The sequence below is a fragment of the Dendrobates tinctorius genome, unplaced genomic scaffold (genome assembly GCF_039654945.1).
Source record: "Dendrobates tinctorius isolate UK_male_01 unplaced genomic scaffold, ASM3965494v1 ptg000079l, whole genome shotgun sequence".
NCBI lineage: Eukaryota > Metazoa > Chordata > Amphibia > Anura > Dendrobatidae > Dendrobates > Dendrobates tinctorius.
Genome location: NW_027361747.1, coordinates 5,041,597 through 5,065,975, shown reverse-complemented (window position 1 = coordinate 5,065,975; position 24,379 = coordinate 5,041,597).

Here is a 24,379-nt window from a genome sequence, read left to right as displayed (position 1 = left end):
CCCTGCCCGACAAGAGGGAGACGATAAACCCCATCTTAGCCCGCTCTGTAGGGAATCGCGCAGCCAGTAACTCAAGCTAGATAGAGCACTGGCTTACGAAAACCCTGCAGGCGGCGCTTTTGCCAGAAAATTTATCGGGCAACGGGAGGCAGGACATTGTCGGCACTGGCGTGGGTGTGGGCACATGCGAGACAGCCTCTGCGACTGCCTGGGTAGCGGCCACTGTAGCATTTGCAGCTGAGGTGGCGCTCTCAATAGCCACCAACCTGCTCTCCAGCTGCCGAATGTACTGCCACAGCTGCTGCAGATCCGCCATTACTAGCCAGACCCTGGCACTAGTATAATGTTAGGGATGGCGGAACACACTAAATATTAAATAATACAAAGTGAGTCCACCGTGCAGTAGGTGTTAAAACCGCTGCTAGACAATGGCAGACGCGCTATATGGCGGTATAGCACACGCGGGTTATAACGTCACCCGATGAGCGCAGGGCATACTCTGTTGATTCACAGAGTCGCTAAAGGCATGAACATAAATGCCAAGCCTGTTGACCTCACAGGACTCAGCGGAGTGCACTCATGGTATGTGGTCACAGGACTAAACCCAAGACTCAGGGCAATGTCTGTCTAGACCTACCATGCGTGTGGTGTCGCTACCGTGGACACCAACTAGTGCTGCTACAGCAGCACGGTGACTGAGCCAGCCGCAATGTGACAGTGTCCAAGAGGGGCGCACTGTTGGACGCTAGTACTATGGAGGATGTGCCGCGTGGCCAGTAACTTGCCACTGACTGGGGCTGACTCTATAACTAGATCCCTATACGCACTCTTAATATCAGAGGGAGAGGAATCTTAATGAGTCAGTTGCAGTCCATACATCCATCACCATTCACACAGTAGCAATTAGAGTCTATACTAGCGCATGGCCGAGCGGCTATGCGGACCTTTTATAGCCGTGCGCTTCTGGAACCTTCCAGATCTCTGAGATGGACCAATCAGATCAGGAGAAGGACCTGAGCACGTGACTCCCGATCTACAATTGGAGATCATCTCATGAGCATGCCCTGTAGCACGACAAGAGGACTTAGCCTCTGGAGTGGCTTGCTGCAGGGCAGCCTGCACTGCTATTGCTGACCCAGAGGTGGAAACAACAACCAGTCCTACAGAGCTGGTCTGAGCAGAGCGTCTGAGATGCCGAGATTGCTGTGCAGGCTCCTGAGCGGTCGGTGGAGAATGGGAGACTGCTGGATGCAAGGCTCTGGATTCCTGCTGTGCAGCTGCAGGAACCTGACACTTAACATGACTGCATTATTGACTGGATCTACATGTGGGAAAAGCAAATGTTTTAAATACTTTTTTCTCAACAGTGTTCACACAGGAAAAGGATTTGCCAGGGGAAATGTAGAGTGATAATGTAAACTCCCCATTAAGTATTACCTGCCTAACCCAGGAAGAAGTGCAGAACCACCTTAGTAAGATTAAAATTGACAAATCACCAGGCCCTGATGGCATTCACCCTCGGGTATTAAGGGAGTTAAGTAATGTGATAGACAAGCCTCTATTCCTTAAAGACTCTATAGAAACAGGGTCTGTTCCTTTTGATTGGCGGCAAGCAAATGTGGTACCAATATTCAAAAAGGGGTGTAAAAGGGAATGTGGAAACCATAGGCCTAAAGCTTAACATCTGTTGTGCATAAAATTTTTGAAGGGTTTCTAAGGGATACCATTATGGAATATCTCAATGTTAATAAATGTTTAACTCCATATCAACATGGATTTATGAAGGATCGCTCCTCTCAAACTAACCTGATCAGCTTCTATGAGGATGTAAGCTCTCAAATGGACCAAGGAGAATCATTGGATGTCATTTATCTCGACTTCTCTAAAGCATTTGACACTGTCCCACATAAAAGATTGGTAAGTAAGATGATAAAGCTTGGGCTAGGGGAAAATGTGTGTAGATGGGTAGGTAGCTGGCTTAGTGATAGAAAACAGAGTGGTTATTAATGGAGCAACCTCAGATTGGGCCAGGGTTACTAGTGGGGTACCACAGGGTTCTGTATTGGGCCCTCTGCTATTTAATATATTTATTAATGATCTAGTGGATGGCTTACACAGTAAAATATCAGTATTTGCAGATGATACAAAACTATGTAAGGTAGTTAACACAAAGGAGGACAGTTTGCAACTACAGACAGATTTGAGTAAATTGGAGAATTGGGCTGAAAAATGGCAAATGAGGTTTAACACAGATAAGTGTTACGTTATGCACATGGGAAGAAGAAACAGATGCTACAATTACTTACTAAATGGGAAACTGCTGGGGAAATCAGACATGGAAGTTAAATTGGAGTGCCCAGTGTCAGGCAGCTGCCACCAAAGCAAATAGGGTCATGGGATGCATTAGAAGAGGTCTGGGGACACGAGATGAAAACATAATTCTCCCTCTGTACAAATCACTCGTCAAACCGCACTTGGAGTATTGTGTGCAATTTTGGACGCCGGTGCTCAAGAAAGACATTACTGAACTTGAAAGGGTCCAAAGGCGGGCTACTAAAATGATAAATGTTGTTGGTTCACTACAATACCCAGAAAGGTTATCAAAATTAGGTCTATTTACTCTAGAAAAGAGAAGACTTAGGGGAGACCTAATATATATGAACAAGTATATCAGAGGGCAATACAGAGATCTCTCCAATGAACTGTTTGTACCAAGGACTGTGACAAGAACAAGGGGGCATTCTCTTCGTTTGGAGGAAAGACAATTTCTGCACCAGCATAGAAGAGGGTTCTTCATGGTAAGAGCAGTGATGCTCTGGAATTCTCTTCCTGAGGAAGGGGTGATGGCCAACTCACTGAATGAATTTAAGAAGGGAATGGATGCTTTTCTTGTAACAATATAGAAGGTTACGAATAACATAATATTATAGGTAGATGGTTGACCCAGCTTAGGGGAAGGAATTTTTTTCCCTATGAAGAAAATTGGCTTGTACTCTGTGGGTTTTTTGCCTTCCCCAGGATCAACAATGCAGAACAGCCGCACTAAAAATAGGCTGAACTAGATGGACATAAGGTCTTGCTTCAGCCTTCAAAACTATGTTACTATGTTACTATGTTACATCATCTAGAGGTTAAATTTATCCTCAGTCCCCAGCCAAGATTCAAGCCATGTCAGACTACATTTTTGGAGAATTTGGCCCAGGGATTCATTCAGAAGTCCCCCTCTCCTGCTGAGGCTGGGTTTTTCTTTGTTACGAAAAAGGACGGATCACTTCGAGCCTTTATAGACTATCAGGGCCTCAAAAACATCACGGTGAAGAATAGATATCCTATCCCTTTAATTTCTGAGTTGTTTGACCGGTTAAGAGGTGCAAGGATCTTCACCAATTTAGATTTGAGGGGCGCCTACAATATAATCCGTATTCATGGACAAATGGACAAATGGAAGATGGCTTTCAACACCAGGGATGGACATTATGAATACAACATGATGCCCTTCGGTCTCAGTAATGCACCAGCCGTTTTCCAAGAGTTTGTCAAAGATATCTTCCAGGACGTGTTTTATTCTGGCATTGTGGTGTAGATGGATGATATTCTGGTATTTTTCCCAGATCTCTCCACCCACAGACGAGCAGTTCAGCAATTTCTTTAGCATCTTAGGGAAAATTGAACCCATGTCAGGTATGAGAAATGTGTTTTTGAACCGTCCTTTCTTCCCTTCTTGGGTTGTATTGTATCAGATACCGGACTCAGGATGGATCCTGAGAAAGTCTCTTCCATCCTTAAATGGCCGCTGCCAGCTGGAGTTAAAGCAATCCAAAGATTCTTTGGCTTTGCTAATTATTATCGGCAATTTATTCCTCACTTCTCCACTCTGACTGCTCCATTCTCTGCTATGACCCAAAAAGGAGCCGAATCAAAGAACTGGTCCTCCAAGGCTGAAAAGGCCTTCCACTCTCTTAAACATTTCTTCCCCACCTCACCCGTTCTGCATTGTACGGATCTGAACAAACAGTTCTTCCTTGAAGTGGATTCATCCTCATTAGGGGCCGGAGCGGTGCTTACTCTGAATTCCTCCTCGGGTCACCGTGTGTCCTGTGGTTTCTTCTCCAAGGCCTTCTCTGCTCCAGAGCGTAACTACTCCATTGGGGACTGGGAGTTGATCACCATTAAGATGGCTTTGGAGGAGTGTCGATACTTGCTGGAGAGAAAAGTCTGTCCAGTATTTATCTACACGGACCATAAGAACCTAGTGCATCTCCAGTCCACACAGAGACTTAATCCTCGCCAAGCTAGGTGGTCTTTGTTTTTTGCCAGCTTTAACTTTATTTTACATTTCAGGTCCGGTGACAAAAATGTCAGAGCTGATGCCCTCTCTCGCTCATTTCTGTCTGGGGACCAAGAGGAAGACAGTCAATTTATCATCGAACCCTCCAAGATGCTTACTGTTGCCCCAGTCAGCCTATCGCAAATTCCACCAGGAAAGACCATTGTGGGTGAGTCTGAGAAGGAGCGAGTTTTGTCTTGGGGCCACTCGTCCAAAGTGGCTGGTCACGCGGGACAAAGGAAGACATTACAATTGGTCTCTTGTCACTACTGGTGGCCAACCATGAGTAGGGAGATCTATGCTTATGTGGCTGTCTATCTGATTTATGCCCGCAATAAAGTTCCTTTTTGTTCTCTCTCACCATTATCCGTATCATTTGTCCATGGCAACACATAGCAATGGACTTCATTACGGATTTGCCAGTTTCCGAGGGTTGCACCGTCATCTGGGTAATCGTGGATCACTCCAAAATGCCACATTTTACCCAGTTATCTGCTCTTCCATCCGCTCCTGAATTGGCTGATATCTTCATCAAACATATTTTCTGCCTGCATGGATTTCCTCATCACATCGTATCCGATCGAGGTTCGCAGTTCACTTCCAGATTCTGGCGAGCACTCTGTAAACATCTAAATATCATATTGGATTTCTCCTTTGCCTATCACCCTCAGTCCAATGGACAAGTGGAGTGTGTTAACCAGGTCCTGGGCAACTACCTGCAACACTTCTTCAATGTCCACCATAAAGATTGGGTGAAGTTTCTTCCCTGGGCTGAGTTCTCGTACAGCAATCACATTGGTGAAGCCTCGGGAGAGTCTCCATTCTACGCTGTGTTCGGTTGGCAAGCCGACGTTCTCCTTTCGGTGATGGTTCCTTCTGATGTCCCTGTGGCAGGTGTCCTTTCCAAGGATTTTGTAAAGTTGTGGAAGGATACCAAAGCCAATTTAGAAGCATCCTCCGCCCGTATGAAGAGACATGCAGATAAAGTGCATCTGGATCCTCCATGCTTCCGCCCTGGTGACAAGGTGTGGCTCTCATCCAGGTATGTCCAGCTTAAGGTTCCCTTGTACAAGATGGGTCCTCGTTTTATCGTGCCTTTTGAAGTACTGATGCAGATCAATGAGGTCTCCTACAGACTGAAGTTGCCTTCTTCATTACAGATTCCGAATGCTTCAGCAGAGATACATGGAAAGCATTCGGTCACTCTATAGAGAACACAAGCATGAAATGTCTTCTATAATAGGGATATATTTTTAAAGCATGATAAGCTGTTGCCTGTTTAATTTGAAAACTGCTAAACTGTGCCTGTTCTATAAAGGGATAATTTTTGGATGGTTTGATCAAAAGCATATGTCATTGTTTTGTCATTTTCAGAATAGCAAACTTGTTGCAAATAGTAAAAAAGGGAGATTTTTTTCACTCTTAGCTCAAAATTCATTGCTTCTTCAATGTGAAAATGGCATACTTGTTTCTTCTTCCTAAATAAAGGCATCGTTTTTGAATGGCTTGTGAAAAGTGTAATGCTTTTTAGTTATCAAAGAACAAAGGTTTTGATACCCATCAAACAGGGATAATTTTTGCACGACTACTTCAGTTTAAACTGCCAATGTATAAGCACAAAAAGTAGGGATTTACCCTCTAAAAGGATCATTTTTGTACTGTATTTACAATAAATGTAGTTTTATGTTTGTTATTGCATTGCTGTTAAATCGACTGTTGGTTACCACCGGTTTTCCCATAGCCAGCTATGATCACATTATTTGGGCAAAATTAAGGCTGTGATTGTGTTAAAGTGCTCAAAAGGTATTCAATTCAGTTCCAGGGTATTTCATTGTGTTATACATGTTTTTTCTGAGCAATTATAGATTTTGAGGTAGTGACATTATGTGTGAATTTGTTCAAAATGTATCCAATTCTGGGGGAATTATTTTGTGGAAAATTTGATGAAGCTGGCAAATTGGAATTTCAAAATATTCATTCATTTCTACACATCTCCAATAGGTAGGCCTGCTATGGCCTCGAACATTTAGTTAATTTGTTGCCCCAGCTTTGTATCTATACACCTGGTTGACTGTTGCTTCTTCTTCTGGCATTCAGTACATGTGGCATCAGCACCTCTAATTACACCCTTGATAATTAGGGCACATTTGCACTAGGATCCTATTCTGTTGGTCAAGCATAGGCCATATTCATACATTCAGTATTTAGTCAGTATTTTATATTAGTATTTTTAAGTCAAAACCACAAGTTGGTGAAAAAAGAAGTGGTGCATGTATCGTGTGATATTTTTCCTCTAATTGTTCCACTCCAAATTTCGGCTCAAAAATACTGGGGCAAAATGCAGACCAAATACTAAATGTGTTAACATGGCCATAGAAAGACTCTAAGAAAGGTTTTATTCACATGTCACATGTTAGAAAAACAGCTCACTGGCATAATATATGGGCCTATTAACATGGGTTTTCTTTATTTTGCCAACCCGTAGACTTTATAAAAAGTGGAGACAAGTTCAATTCTAGTATGCTCTGTGTGCAGACAGAACCTATGGTATTTTTGTGCTTGAGATTTTCAACTCCAGATAGTTGCTAAAATAAGCTTTTGAAACCTTCCTCAGTTTATTTCTGCATTAGAGAAAACAGGATGCACATGAATATTAAAAATAAATGTATGATTCTAAAAAACAATAAAAATGAATCCAAAATTAAAAAAAATCACTTATTTGTTAATCGGACCTAATAATTACAGAAGCAAATGTTTTAAAAGGAATTGGTTTACCTGCAATTCCTATGGAAAAAGCACATATTGCGATATCATACTGCATTTCTCAGCTCTTTTCTGAAGCCCAACTTTTCTGCATGTGTAGAAGATAGGCAGTTGAGTACTGCCATTTAGCATTTAAAGCACCCTCATTTGTTTTACATCTCATAAATCCATGGCTTTAGACAAGATTTCATATTTTGTTTGACTGTAAAGTCAATAAAAAGATTACTGTAAGACTTGGATTCTCATTCATTCCCATTCAATTCATGACTACAATCAGCCATGTGTATCAGAGTCCATAAATCTTGGCTGTAGATATTCACATTTTACATGCAATATCCACTGACTATGAATGCAATGATACAATTCATGATGATTTCACAGTTTCAATTTCTATAGGCTTTTTACGTAAATATGATTTTGATGGTGTGTAAATTATATTAATTTTGTAGTAAATATAAATAAAATGCACAAAAATGTAATTAAAAAAATCATTCCAAATGTACTTAATTCTAAGTCAAATAAATCAATCTAAAATAATAATTCTAAATATAATGTGATTAAATTTAAATTGCCAAATGTAAGCTATTTATTTGTGTTCTCTTTTAACTTAACTTCAGATATACTTTTCAAGCAAAGATCCTTTTAATTTAATTTTAAATTTAAGTTAATGCAGCTTGATCATAACTATGGTATAATATTGGAAAGATATTTAAGTGTCAGAAACATAATGGCGAACTAGCGCTTCTAATGCAAATTGCAAGGCAATGATAGGCTGTATAAATGCAAATCTAATAACATAAGGCCTCATTGAGATATCTGTGTTTCACAGATAGAGCACGTACCCATTAAAAAGTGGGGTGTTATTCACGTCTGTGTTTTTTCATGAACTGTATAGCCATGTGAAACTCATGGTGATATGTTCATTTTCTTTCCGGTAGCACGGATGAAAAGGGCAAATGTAAATCTATAGGTCCATCTGTGTGCCATCTGTGTCCATATTTAACATTACAAAGGATATAAGAAGCTTCATCATTTATTTATTTCTTTACTCATTCATGAAAAATACTGATGACACTGATGGTAAAAACGGACACGTGGACCATACACTGATGACGCATTGGCCAAAACGCTGGTGACACCAGTACCATTTTCTCATGTATGCATTTAAACATGGAATTGTAAATGAAGCCTAATAGTGACAGCTGTGTTCCAAAAAATATTTCAAATTTGCAAGAAAATACTACCATGCATTAGGAAGACACCAGGCATTTTTTACTACTATGCAAAAAAAGGAGAAATGCAGCAGCACTCTGTAGAGACCAATATATATGCAAATACAAAATCTATCATAATTACTGAGCAAACTGTAATAAAAAGTCAAAAAAAGTCAAAAATTACTTACAAAAGTGAAGGTTCTTAGCAAATAAATTGGCCATTTCATGTGAGCCCATCAACCATGACTAGGTGACACTTCCCTGATGGGTCCTATCATCTAATAAATGCCTCTCTTGTGCTTTAAAAGTTTACAGTCTGAATGAGCAAACATGCCTCTCCACCTCTCCTGTGTTACAAACTTGCACATTAAAGAAAGCTGGTAAGAACCTTCACTTCTGTTCTGTACTGCAGAATGTGTGAAACTGTATGGCTGAGAAATGTAAGCCTGCAAAAATTTTTTTTTTTTTTTCAGTTTTATTGATCACAGAAAAGTACCCCAGACCACGTACCACTGTATAGGTGACAAATTTAACCCTGTAATATTTTTAAATGCTTTTTTGGAGTGTTATATATAAAAAATAATAATCCAGAACACATAATAGTTTATGGGTAAGAAATTTAACCCAGGGAAATTTTTTTAAACGCTTTTTTGAAGTGTTATATAACACAAAAAGTAACACAAATCATGTAATACTTGATGAATCAAAATACACTGCTCAAAAAAATAAAGGGAACACTTAAACAACAGAACATAGCGCCAAGTAAATCGAACTTCTGTGAAATCAAACTGTCCACTTAGGAAGCAACACTGATTGACAATCAATTTCACATGCTGCTGTGCAAATGGAATAGACAACAGATGGAAATTATTGGCAATTATTAAGACACCCTCAATAAAGGAGTGGTTCTGCAGGTGGGAAACACAGACCACGTCTCAGTACCAATGCTTTCTGGCTGATGTTTTGGTCACTTTCGAATGTTGGTTGTGCTTTCTCACTTGTGGTAGCATGAGACGCATTCTACAACCCACACAAGTGGCTCAGGTAGTGCAGCTCATCCAGGATGGTACATCAATGCAAGCTGTGGCAAGAAGGTTTGCTGTGTCTTTCAGTGTAGTGTCCAGAGGCTGAGGCGCTACCTGGAGACTGGCCAGTACACCAAGAGACGTGGAGGGGGCCCTAGGAGGGCAACAACCGAACAGCAGGACCACTACCTTAGCCTTTGTGCAAGGAGGAACAGGAGGAGCACTGCCAGAGCACTGCAAAATGACCTCCAGCATGCCACAAATGTGCATGTGTCTGCACAAATGGTTAGAAACCGACTCCATGAGGATGGTCTGAGTGCCTGACGTCCACAGATGGGGGTTGTGCTCACAGCCCAACACCGTGCAGGATGCTTAACATTTGCCACAGAACACCAGGATTGGCAAATTTGCCTCTGGCACCCTGTGCTCTTCACAGATGAAAGCAGGTTCACACTCAGCACATGTGACAGACGTGATAGTCTGAAGACATCATGGAGAGCAATCTGCTGCCTGCAACATCCTTCAGCATGACCGGTTTGGCAGTGGGTCAGTAATGGTGTGGGTTGGCATTTCTTTGGAGGACCGCACAGCCCTCCATGTGCTTGCCAGAGGTAGACTGACTGCCAATAGGTACCAAGATGATATCCTCAGACCCCTTGTGAGACCATATGCTGGTGCGGTTGGCCCCGGGTTCCTCCTAATGCAGGACAATGCCAGACCTCATGTGGCTTGAGTGTCTCAACAGTTCCTGCAAGATGAAGGCATTGAAGCTATGGACTGGCACGCCCGTTCCCCTGACCTGAATCCGATTGAGCATATCTGTGACATCATGTCTAGGTCCATCCACCAACATCACATTGCACCACAGACTGTCCAGGAGTTGGCGGATGCTTTAGTCAAGGTCTGGGAGGAGATCCCTCAGGAGACCATCCGCCACCTCATCAGGAGCATTTCTCTTTGGTGTATACTCATCAGGAGCATGCTCAGGCATTGTAGGGAGGTCATACAAACATGTGAACACCACACACAATACTGAGCATCATTTTAACTTGTTTTAAGGACATTACATTCCACCTTAATTTTGTGTGGGACTCCAAATCCAGGCCTCCATTGGTTAATAAATTTGATTTCCATTGATGATTTGTGTGTGATTTTGTTGTCAGAACATTCAACTTTGTACAGAACAAAGTATTCAATGAGAATATTTCATTGATTCAGATCTAGCACATGTTATTTGAGTGTACCCTTTATTTTTTTGAGCAGTGTATACTAAATTTTTTCACACTTCTCCACAAAAAATGCAGCTATATATTTGGTAACTGACTGCAGAGCCCTAATTCCTATATACTGATTGTATTCAGTCACTCTCCCTACCCTGCAACTCTCTTTCCCTCTCTAAGTTAAATGCAGATTGTATGTGATGCAAACATCAAAGCAAATGATTATTCCTTACAAGGGTTGATAGTATGATGGCTCAACTTCAGCACCAGTATCAACATTACAGGCCTCTAATTTGTTATAGTTTGCACACACAAGCCTAGACAAGAACTATCTCCCTCCAATACGAAGTGTCACAGAGGTGTGCAATGACCAAGTGGTGCCTGTTCTTATGCAATCCCTGATGATTTCACATGGCCAGCCAATCACAGTAAAACCACAACCAAGATGGCTAACCCATTAAAGTGACACTCAGGCAATCCCTATATGCTTATTGGCTGTGTAACAGGCACCAAAAATGTGGGGTGGGGATTTGAGTTTTACATAGAGGACCGCCCATTACTCGCCAAGTAGCGAGTACATCTAAGCACCGTGATACTCGAGTGATAACCGAGTATCACCGAGCATGTTCGCTCATCCCTAATAATTAACTTTACGCTAAAAATCCATTGAAGCCCATATCTCCTATAAAATAATAATAATAATAAAATAATAAACAACCATATCCCTCACCTGTCCAGCGTGAAAATATTCCTCTGATGCTCAAGTACCCTGCAAAAAAACAAAAATTACAAACAGCCATATCCCTCACCTGTCCAATGAGAAGATAATTCATACCCTCTCATGCTGAAGTCCTTCTCTGAGACATCTGTATTTGGAACTGAATGATGACATACTGTGACTATTCAAGCTGAAATCCAGAAGATGCTGAGCTCTTGAGAGCACAGCTTCAGTGATGAGCTCACTGAAGCTGCCATTCCAACGGGCAGCTCATTTTAAGCGGCCTTATAAATTGCGGTGACCTCAATGAGATCACCACTAACACCTGAGAATTTTCTTACGGTGCTAGTGGTAACATAGTAACATAGTAACATAGTTATTAAGGTTGAAGGGAGACTTTAAGTCCATCTAGTTCAACCCATATCCTATCCTAACTTGCCCTAACATGTTGATCCAGAGGAAGGCAAAAAAACCCATGTGGCAACAGTAAGCTTCACATTGGGGAAAAAAATTCCTTCCCGACTCCACATACGGCAATCAGACTAGCTCCCTGGATCAACGCAATATTAAGGAGACTAGTGTATATACCCTGTAATATTATACTTTTCAAGAAAGGCATCCAGTCCCTTCTTAAATTTTAGTAGTGAATCACTCATTACAACATCATATGGCAGAGAGTTCCATAGTCTCTTACAGTAAAGAATCCGCGTCTGTGAGTATGCTTAAACCTTCTTTCCTCCAGACGTAGAGGATGCCCCCTTGTCCCCGTCACAGGTCTAAGAGTAAAAAGATCATTAGAAAGGTCTTTGTATTGTCCCCACATATATTTATACATTGTAATAAGATCACCCCTAAGCCTTCGATTCTCCAAACTAAATAACCCCAAGTGTAATAACCTGTCTTGGTATTGCAGACCCCCTAGTTCCCTAATAACCTTGGTCGCTCTTCTCTGCACCCGCTCCAGTTCAGCTATGTCTTTCTTATACACCGGAGACCAGAACTGTACACAGTATTCTAAGTGTGGTCGCACTAGTGACTTATATAGAGGTAAAATTATGTTCTCCTCATGAGCATCTATGCCTCTTTTAATGCATCCCATTATTTTATTTGCCTTTGCAGCAGCTGCTTGACTCTGGCCACTAAATGTGAGTTTGTCGTCCACCCATACACCCAGGTCTTTTTCAGTGACTGTTTTGCCCAGTGTTTTACAATTAAGCACATAATTATACAACTTGTCCGTTCTACCCAAGTGCATGACCTTACATTTTTCCCAATTAAAGCTCATTTGCCATTTATCAGCCCAAGCTTCTAGTTTACATAAATCCTCCTGTAATATAAAATTGTCCTCCTCTGTATTAATTACCCTGCAGAGTTTAGTGTCATCTGCAAATATTGAAATTCTACTCTCTATGCCCCCTACAAGGTCATTAATAAATATGTTAAAAAGAAGCGGGCCCAAAACTGACCCCTGTGGTACCCCACTGCTAACCGTGACCCAGTCCGAGTGTGCTCCTTTAATAACCACCCTTTGTTTCCTATCCCTGAGCCAGCTCTTAACCCACCTACACATATTTTCCCCTATCCCCATTGTTCTCATTTTATGTATCAACCTTTTGTGTGGCACCGTATCAAAAGCTTTTGAAAAGTCCATGTACACCACGTCCACTGCATTCCCTTGGTCAAGTCCGGAACTTACCTCTTCATAAAAGCTTATCAGATTAGTCTGACAGGAACGGTCCCTTGTAAACCCATGTTGATATTGGGTCATGAGGTTATTCTTCTTCAGATACTCCAGTATAGTATCTCTTAGAAAACCCTCCAGGATTTTACCCACAGTTGAGGTTAAACTTACTGGCCTATAATTTCCAAGTTCAGTTTTTGTCCCCTTTTTGAATATTGGCACCACATTTGCTATACGCCAGTCCTGTGGTACAGACCCTGTTATTATGGAATCTTTAAAGATTAAAAATAGTGGTCTATCTATGACTGTGCTTAATTCCTGCAGTACTCGGGGGTGTATCCCATCCGGGCCCGGGGATTTGTCAATTTTAGTGATTTGTAGATGCCGCCGTACTTCCTGCTGGGTTAAGCAGGTGACATTTAATGGAGAAATTTTATCCCTGATCATGTTATCCGTCATGGGATTTTCTTGTGTAAATACTGTTGAAAAAAAGTCATTTAGCATATTGGCTTTTTCCTCATCCTCATCCTCATCCACCATTTCACCCAGACTATTTTTAAGGGGACCAACACTATCATTTTTTAGCTTCTTACTATTTATGTAGTTAAAGAATATTTTGGGATTATTTTTACTTTCTCTGGCAATGAGTCTCTCTGTCTCAATCTTTGCTGTCTTGATTTGCTTTTTACAGAATTTATTTAATCTTCTGTATTTATTTAATGCCTCATCACTACCTACTTGCTTTAATTCTCTAAATGCTTTATTTTTCTCTCTTATTGCGCCCCTTACAGCTCTATTTAGCCATAGTGGTTTCCTCCTATTTCTCGCATGTTTATTCCCATACGGTATATATTGTGTACAGGTCCTATTCAGGATGCTAATAAAAGTCTCCCATTTTCTTTGTGTATTTTTATGTCTCAGGATATCGTCCCAGTTAATTGCACCAAGATCATCTCTCATCCGTTGGAAATTTGCCTTCCTGAAGTTTAGTGTCCTTGTAACCCCTCTACTACACATCTTATTAAAGGATACATGAAAACTTAATAATTTGTGATCACTATTACCCAAGTGACCCTCAACCCTTACATTTGATATGCGGTCTGGCCTGTTGGTTAATATTAGGTCTAGCAGTGCCCCCCCTCTTGTTGGGTCCTGAACCAGTTGTGAAAGGTAATTGTCTCTCATCGTTGTCAGAAACCTATTACCCTTGCTGGAACTGCAGGTTTCGGTTCCCCAATGTATTTCAGGGTAGTTGAAGTCCCCCATAATAATGACTTCTCCTTGAGTCGCTGCTTCATCTATTTGCTTTATGAGGATATTCTCTGTAGCTTCCATTATTTTTGGAGATTTATAACAAACCCCTATCAGTAATTTATTATTTTTCCCCCCTCCCCTTATCTCTACCCACAGGGACTCTACATTTTCATTAGATTCATATATATTATCACGAAGGATGGGTTTTAAGGATGATTTTACATATAAACACACGCCTCCCCCTCGCTTATTTGTACGGTAATTTCTGAACAGACTATAGCCCTGTAAATTAACCGCCCAGTCATGGCTCTCATCCAGCCATGTCTCAGATATCCCCACCATGTCATAATTATGTTCCAACAACATTAACTCCAATTCCTCCATTTTGTTGGCGAGACTTCTGGCATTAGTATACATGCACTTTATGTATTTCTCTGTACCTCTATTCTTTCTTAAATTATTAACTGTTCTAACCCCACCCCCCATGCCACCTCCACCCCCAATGTCATTATTTGTGCCCAGGTCTCTATCTGCACTGTCGTCCCCTCCTATAAAAGGAATACCCTCCCCCCCGTCCCTAGTTTAAACACTCCTCCAACCTTCTAGCCATTTTCTCCCCCAGCACAGCTACACCCTCCCCATTGAGGTGCAGCCCGTCCCTAGCGTAGAACCTGTAGCCAACTGAGAAGTCAGCCCAGTTCTGCAGGAACCCAAACCCCTCCTTCCTACACCAATTCCTGAGCCACTTATTAACCTCCCTAATCTCCCGTTGCCTCTCTGGCGTGGCACGTGGTACAGGAAGTATTTCCGAAAATACCACCTTGGAGGTCCTTGCTTTAAGCTTACAGCCTAATTCCCTGAAATCATCTTTAAGGACCTTCCACCTACCTCTAACTTTGTCATTTGTGCCAATGTGCACCATGACCGCTGGATCCTCTCCAGCCCCTCCCAGTAATCTGTCAACCCGATCAGCGATGTGTCGGACTCGAGCGCCAGGTAGGCAGCACACCGTTCGACGATCCCTGTCTTTGTGACAGATTGCCCTATCTGTTCCCCTAATAATTGAGTCTCCCACTACCAGAACCTGTCTGGCCTACCCTGCTCTCCTATTTCCCCCCTTACTGGAGCAGACACTCCTCCGGCTTTCAGAGGACATGCCTTGCTGCAGCAGTGCTACTCCTGCACTAACACTCCCCTCATCTGCCAACTTAGCAAACTTATTGGGGTGTGCCAGATCAGGACTAGCCTCCCTGGTGCTCTTCCCTCTACCCCGCCTTCTAACTGTCACCCAGCTAGCTGCTTCATTGTCCTGCAGCTCCAACCTAGCATCCCCCCTCATCTATCCCATTGAGCGTCTGCTCAGTGAGCAGAAGACTCCTTTCCATATTGTCTATGGATCTCAGTGTTGCCAGCTGCACATTTAGATCCAGTATCTGGGCTTCCAAATGCACAATGTGCTCACATCTTGCACAGCAGTATGCACCCTCGACCGGCTGTTCAAGGATTTCATACATGCGGCATGACGTGCACTGGATGGCATTGGCAATAGTGGAGCACATCCTAATGGGGATTGCACCAGACAATAAGATAAGCAAAAATAAATTAAAAAAAAAAAAAAGTATTAATATAACAGCAATTCAGTAAGACCTCCCTTGGAAACTCCCTGAATCTAAAGTCACTGAATTTCAAGTCACACACTTACCACAGTTCGCACTTACACTCAGGTCACACTCAGCTCGTTCACACTCGCTCAGGAAGAAGATTTAAAAGAGTTTTTTTTTCCCCTTTTACCAGCACACCACCCTGCTGCTCAATGCACTTCCAAAAGGAGTTGAGCCCCAACCAGCTGCCCCTTATAAACCCTTAATTACTGTATGAACTCCCACCCTTAATTAACCCCTGGTGAATATAGTTACACCTCAAGATTTAAATGCAATATAGTTAACCCTTAAAAACACAGATAGTAAAATAAGAGATTAACCCTGAAAAGAGAAAATATAGGTTAAACAAGCCCCCAAAGCCCCGCAAAAATTGAACAGGTAGAAAGCACTCAGCAACCTACAATTCAGCAACTCACACAGGTATTTGTTATAGGTTTTCCAAATACCTCTTCACTGAATTTCAAGTCACACACTTACCACAGTTCGCACTTACGCTCAGGTCACACTCAGCTCGTTCACACTCGCTCAGGAAGAAGATTTAAAAGAGTTTTTTTTTTTCCCCTTTTACCAGCACACCACCTTGCTGCTCAATGCACTTCCAAAAGGAAGGTGATCTAATTGAGGTCACTGAAGTTCATGTGGCCACTCACAATGAACTGTCCATGGGAACGCAGCTTCAGCGACCAGCGGTAACCTCTATGATGTCACTGCATGTCACTGAAATCTCCTGGATTTCAGCCTGGATGGTGGCATCACACCACAGTTCAGTTTGAAATACAAATGTTGCAGAGATGCATTACTGCATGGGACAGCATGGATTATCTTCACATCGGACAGGTGAGTGATATGGTAGTTTATTATTTTTGTTTTTTTACAGAGGAAATGGGCATCAGAGTAAAACCTTCATGTAAGATAGGTTTGGGATATGGCTGTTTATTATTCTTGCTTGTTTACAGGGGACATGGGCATTGGAGATTTATCTTCACGTCAGACAAGTGAGGGATATGGTTGTTTAATATTTTTGGTCTTTTACAGGGGACATGGATGGACTTCAATGCCTTTTAGGCAAGAAGGGGAGTATAATTTTTTTTTATTTTTTAATAAATGTATAAAACAGGGCATTGAGTTTTATTTCAAATAAATAATTTTATTCTTGCTGAGTGTTTATTGCAAAACTTATTATAGGGTTACTAATCAGTGAGTCTAAAAGACGCCTCTCGATTAATAACCCCTGAGCTTGATGTCAGTTAACAATACAAAGTTGACAACAACCCCAACCCTACTGCCCCACTTGCCACCATCACAGGGCAAGTGGGTAGATCTAAGTGACAGATTTGGTGCATCTTACTGATGCGCCATTTCTGGGGCAATTGAGGGCTGATGTTGGTAGCCTTGGAGGAAGGGCAATAAAGCTGTATTATTTATTCCTATAGACAATGAATGAAGCAAAGCTGAGCAATCACACTTCTGCTCCATTCCAGATGGAGTTACAGGGCTTTGTTCTTGGATTGGTCCATACTCCCAACCTTGAGAGTGCTGGAGGTCGCAGCAGTCGGACCACTAGCAATCAATAAGTTATCCCCTAACTTATGTTTAGGGACTAACTGTTGAAGCAATAATATTTTAACCGTAGCTCCATAATTACATATTAACATATCTGATACATTTATTTTACATTTTCAAAAATGGTTTGCAAGGTGAGTTGGGACTATATTTGCTCCAGTTTTATATTCATAAATGGAGAAGTTAAAGCAATGCTTTGTAGAAAGCTGAAAGTATCCCAGCTTGTAGCTTAGCAGTGCACAAAAATCTTTAATCTTTCCATAAAGTCATCAAAACAAGTCTAAGAGTGCCCTTCCGCACATAGAAACTAATGCAATGCAACTGCATATATTATGCTGCAGAGTACAGTAAGCCATAGTAGCAACATTTGTGCAAGCAGCAGATGCAAAGCTAAGATCAGACTGATGAGTTTCTCATATGAGAAGCATGACAAAATAAGTGACACCATGATAATGCAACCTCAGGATGAAAGTCCGTAACCTATCTATTTAAGACCAGAACCAAACAACAGAAATGCTTTCTATAGGCATGGAGGATCACAGATGTTGAATAAACAGCTTTTCTAAAGCATAGAAGGTGTAAAAAAGGATTTCAGAGACTGCAGAATGTTTGTGCCCGAAATGCAAAATTATCACATTTATTTTTAAATTAAAATAGCTCTGATTTACAGTGAACAGAAAATGCTGAATAAAAACTGGATTGTCTAAGCAAAAAGGGAAGTTAGAAAAGTGCACTGTACTGATGATCGTTGTCTATATTATATTCCATACTTTTTATATAGGAGGGTTAGTTATAGGAGACCACTATCAATATTTCCAAGACATAAAACTGCATACAAGGATTGCATCTAAATAGCAAAAGGAATGAAATAGGGATAAAGACATTCCCTTCAGCAATATATTTGTGTGGAGTAGTAATCACATGAAATTACAGAGGGCTACCAATGCCAGAAAGAAAAAGAAAAAATATTTCCAGCTTAAGACCTTCATCTTCCTGATGTCTGACGTATAGAAGGATGGAACCATACTGTGTGCATTAGTTGATTTATCAGACAGTGATAGCAGACACATTTAAAGCAAACATAACTGCATCAGATATTTTTGGGATCCATATAATATAGTTATATGTTTCATGGATATAGTTGCTTATAATTTACAATAAAAGTTAGAAGAGTACAATACTTTTCTTGCATGGGGAACCTGTGATTAGTGCATTGCCTGTTACAATTCCAAGTGCTTTACTCACTCTGAGGAGCATGTCCATAAATACTGCTACTACTACTTCTGCTACCACTACTACTACTGTTATGTACAATGTTAGGAACATACAGGAATTCTTCTACCTTTTCTACTACATGAGGTGAAAATTGAAATGGCGCCATTCCTGCAGTGCAAAATTAAACTGCAGTAAATAAACGCAATTCCATCATTGTGTCCTGAGTTTTGCTTTTAAGGCATTTATTTTATAGTAAAAATGACCTGTAAACTTGGTTCTCCAGGTCAGTATGATTACAGTGATACCAAACTTTCAAGCATTTTTTTCTTTTTGAATTGCTTTTTACTGCATTTTTGTAGGGAGGTGAGGTAGCAAGAAAAAAGCAGTTAATAGAAGCCATAACTACAGGAAAACATCACTGGAGCCACCATTAGTACAGGAATACACCTCCAGATCTCACAATACATTCAGTATAGAAATATATCACCAGAACCCTCATTAGGTTATGAATTCATAAAGTATCAAAAGAAAAGCAGCTCTCACCCATATCCTTAGGCAAAAAGTTCTTTATTTAATTTGTGTGGATATCTTCTTAGCGATGTGCAGGTAAAAACAAAGTGATTACAGCTGGTGAAAGAGAGAAACATGGACTACATCCGTTTCACATTTGGCTACAGGTCCATTCTGAACATGATATCCACATCCTTTTATAGGCTAGGACAAACAGACATTACATAAAAATTTGAAGAAATATAAAAAATACAAATGATAATAGACTTTTTATAACACTACAGACATATCTAATTTCTCCTATAACCATAAAGGAACTTGAGCATCTGTATCTAGTATCCATTTTGCTTTTTTTTTTAAGTAATCTATTATGATCTCCTCTTTGTATGCGGTATTTCTCGTGCCCAATGCCTGCAAATCTTAATGTGTTAGCATCAGTGTTGTGACATTCATGTATATTGTTTAGGAGCTTTGGTGAACCTCTTTTAGTTAATATAGAGTGCCACGAGAAGTGGTGAGTTCTCCTTCAATGGAAGTTTTCAAACAGAGGCTGGACAGACATCTGACTGGGATGATTTAGCGAATCCTGCTTTGAGCAGGGGGTTGGACCAGATGGCCCAGGAGGTCCCTTCCAACTCTACGATTCTATGTTTCTATGATTCTATGATTCTATGAATATATGATAACTTAATAGATCAGGAATAAATTATTTGTGTGTCTCTATCTGTGCAGCATCTACAGCAGGCTGCTTCATCTTCCATACACAGGCAAATTAATACAGGAAATACAGTCACATGCTATCCCTATGTGAGCCTCTGCTAGTTTTTTTTTTCGGTTCTAACTTTATGAACAGCATGCAAATTTAGCAACTAAACATTCATAGACAGGAATGGAGTTGTTGCTCCAAACATATTCCAATACCCCCACTCAACAACTACTTATCCTGTTAGTCCCATTGCGGTTCTGAAATTCACAAACTTGGCTCTTGATAATGGCTTTGTAATACCATCAGTTGTCATCTTGTCAGACTCACAATAAACAAACTCGAGTACACCACGTTCCACGAAGTCACATAAGTGGTGATGTTTTACATCAATGTGCTTATTCCTTCCACTATTCTTCTCACTGCTGGCAAGTTTAATGCATCCTTGGTTATCCTCATAGATAACTGTTGGTTGAGATAATGGCTTGCCGAAATCTTCCAAAAGTTGTTTCAACCAAATTACTTCTTGACTTAAGGTTATTAGGGTTGGAGGATTGCACTAAATAAAATATAAATAAAGTGCAATCACAACCAGGGGTCCACCGTGCAGAGATGTTACCTGCTGCTAGTGTGAACGATGATGGCACAAAACAGCAGGCGTTACCTTAAACACACTTTGTTAGCGCCATGCAGGTTGATAGGAACACCGAGTACCAAGCTCAGTTACTCCACTGAGAGGTACTGCACTAAGTGCGCTAAGTGCTAAACCCTGTTCACGTCACAGGGACATTAGCACCTGGATAAGGCTTGCTCTGCAACTAAACTGTGCTATCCACACACACATGAATGAAGCAGATGCTAAACCAATAGAAAGAACTCTTATGACTCTAGGTTGAATACCCTGTTGCCTTCAAGAAGAAGTATAGCATAAGGATTGAGCTTGCTCTGTAACTGCACTGTGCTAACCGCACACAAAACTGAAACAGATGCTAAGCCATGTGGCTAGTAACCCCAGTCCTGACACTACCGAACCCATGACTGACTGGCACTCAAAGCATGTAGCAGACTAGAAACTCAGGCAGAGAGCCATGGGTATGAAACCGCATAAGTGTGTAACCTGCCTGCCAACGTGTACAGACTCAAGCAAAGTCAGACACACAAACGTGCGGACAGAGTGGTAGAGTATCCACCCACACACACCAAACGTAAATGACACTAGCACGCCCCCGTGCACCGCTGCTAGTCTTTTATACACTAGGCTCCACCCTAAACACTCATGCCCAGTCAGTCGAAGCGTTGCCCGCGGGTCAATCCAGAGCTGCCACATCACCAGAGCAGCTAACATCTGACCATCAATGGGAGGACGCCATATCATGGACATGCTCAGTAAGGTGATCTCTGGACTTAGACTTCAAAGCTCAAGGCTGCACCTGTATATCACCCATTACTAGGGATGAGCGACTTTGCCTTTTTTCGGGTCAAGTCTGGTTTCATGAAACCCAACTTTCTCAAAAGTCGGGTCGAAAGCAATCGGCCGATTATCGTGAAAAGTCGAAGGCCGACTGAAACACAAAACCCAATGCAAGTCAATGGGGAACCAAGGTCGGCAGGGAGTGGAGGACAGGAAACATACCTACAGTGCCCATTTTAATGCCAAAAACATCAACTCTTATTACTTAAGTTGTCAACCTTAATTTACTTTATAATAATAGTTAGGCATTGAAATCTGGGGGTTATTTGGCTAAAGTAGTGGGGGGGTAGGGCTGGCTCCAGATTTTCGTGGGCCAAAGAGTGTCACTGGTCTCCTTTAACACATGCCACAATTCATGATCCTCTGATACGGCAGAGAAATAGCGGTATAGTACAATGAAAAATACTTCACTTCTTACATCTCATGACTGATATCCATTTTAAATTCTCCAATAGCTCCAAAAACGGACAGTATATTACTCCATACAGTATTATGGCCACCGCATAGTGCGCTATACAGAGTAATGAGGCCCATATATTTCTCCATACAGAATCATTGGTCCCATATAATGTTCCATACAGTATACGATGAGCTCCACATAATGCTATAGTATATGTTGGTCCCCATGGATGAAGCTCCACTATCTTATGGGCCCAAATAATGCTCCATTTAAAATGGGCCCCATTTCTAATGCTCCAGTGTATAGCGGGCCCTGCAAATGCTGCTCCAGTGTCTGATGTCCACTTTTGGAATGCTCCAGTGTATGGTGGGCCTCATATATCATTCTCCAGAGTATAGTGCACCCAAAAAATTGCTGTCTCAACATTGAAAACAATTAAATAAGTCTCCTCGCTAGGGAATCCCTGTACTAGTCTGGACTCCTCATTGTCCCCATCTTCCATCTCACTGCACTTGGACTGTTTAGACAGAGGGCATACAGACGTGATGTCATCACGCTCTCCGACCAGAATGTCACTGTCTGGAAATGCGGAAGATGTCACGGCGGTGGAGCAGGGAGAGGTAAGTATTTCAACTTTGCAAGTGCTGTGATCCTGAGCAAGCAGGGGGGCCCACTCGATGGCGACGGCACTGGCACAGGGCCCCTCATAGTACAGCGGTGTGTCTGACGGCGGGTGTGCACCCCCACCATCAGAGACGCTTGATTGTACTATGAGGGACCCTGTGCCAGTGCCATTGCCCAAGAGTGTGCCCACCCACTTGTCCAAGGCATCGGCACTCGCACGGGTGCGTGCACCAGGTGGTGACCCCGGCCTTGTGGTGGGAGGCAGCCCAGTTAGGGAGGTGTAAAAAATTGCATATGTTGATGTTGGACATTCAGCAGCTGCAAATGGAGTAAATGGAGAAGTCCGCGGAAGAGGAGGACAAAAGCGAGCCATTTTTCTGGCAACCTACGTGTCAGCAGGGGAGGGTGGGACAAAATCCTTTGAAACCCATGCATGGTTCATTTTAATGAAGGTTAGATCATCAACATTTTGGGTCGACAGATGGGTCCTTTTTTCTGTCAGGATTGATCCAGCAGCAATGAAGACTCTTTCAGATAACACACTAGCAGCAGAACAAGCAAGCTCCTGTAAGGCATATTGTGCCAATTCAGGCCAGGTGTCAAGATTACTGCCCCAATAGTCAAAGGGGAATGACCGGTGAGGGAGAACATCGATATGGGAGAAGTAGTTTGTTACCATAGTTGACAACTGCTGTCTCCTGTCACTTTCAATCGATGCAGTATTACCAGTCGTGTGAGTGGTACTTGAAAAATCAGTCCACAACATGGTCATGAAACCCCTGTGTCCAAAGTCACTTCGGCTATGTGCACCACGAACACCTCTTTCATGTTGCCCCCTACGGCTCGTGGGAGAAACATCACCGCCGCTGTGTGCTGGGACTGCCTTAAACAAACGGTTTACCAGAGTTGCTTGTTTGTTAGCCAATATTAGCTCTAGGTTCTCCTGTGGCATCATGTTTTGGAATTTGCCTTTATAGCGTGGATCCAGGATGCTGGCCAACCAGTAGTCGTCATCGTTCATTTTGGCAATGCGGGGGTCCGTTTTTAGGATCTGCAAGGCATAATCAGACATGTGGGCCAATGTTCCAGGTGTCAATGATGCACTGCGAGTTCTGGGTGGAGGAGCACTTTCTGGCAAATCAACATGTCTCCAGTCATGCACAAACCCTGCACCTGACCATGCCAAGCCTACGATTTGTCTTGCCCCCCTGAGAAGCATCCTCCTCCCCTAAATATTCATCCCCAACATCCTCCTCCTCCTCTTCCTCCTCCACCTCGTCCACGAGACTTCCCTGTGCAGACAATGGCTGACTGTCATCAAGGCTTCCCTCCTCCTCTTCCTCCTCGGCTGCAGATGCCTGCTCCTTAATGTGCATCAAAGTTTGCATGAGCAGATGCATAAGTGGGATGCTCATGCATATGATGGCATCTTCTGCACTTACCAGCTGTGTGCATTCCTCAAAACACTGAAGGACTTTAAGACGTCTTTCAGCTTCAACCACTGCACACCAGACATCACCATGTCTGCCTGCAAACCGCCTGACCGTGTATCCTCCCTCAAATGAATTACAGCCTGCCTCTGTTCGCACAGCCTCTGAACCATGTGCGGAGTGGAGTTCCACCTTGTTGCAACGTCGATAATTAGGTGGTGCTTGGGAAGGTGGAGCAATCGCTGCAGCTTCTGCATGCGACTGGAGTATACGGGCAACCGGCGGATGTGCGAGCACAGTCTTCGCACCTTATGGAGCAGGGCTGTTAAACTCCGGATAATTATTGAGGAAGCACTGCACCACCAGGATCAAGGTGTGAGCCAGCCAAGGTATGTGTCTGAGTTTTGAAAGGGCTATGGTGGCCACAAAATTCCGGCCATTATCACTAACTACCTTGCCTGCCTCAAGATGTAGACTGCCCAGCCATGACTCAGTTTGTCGCTACAAGTAGTCGGCCAGAACCTCCGCGGTGTGTCTGTTGTTGCCCACACATCATCTTCAACACAGCCTGCTGACGCTTACTACTAACTGTGTGATAGT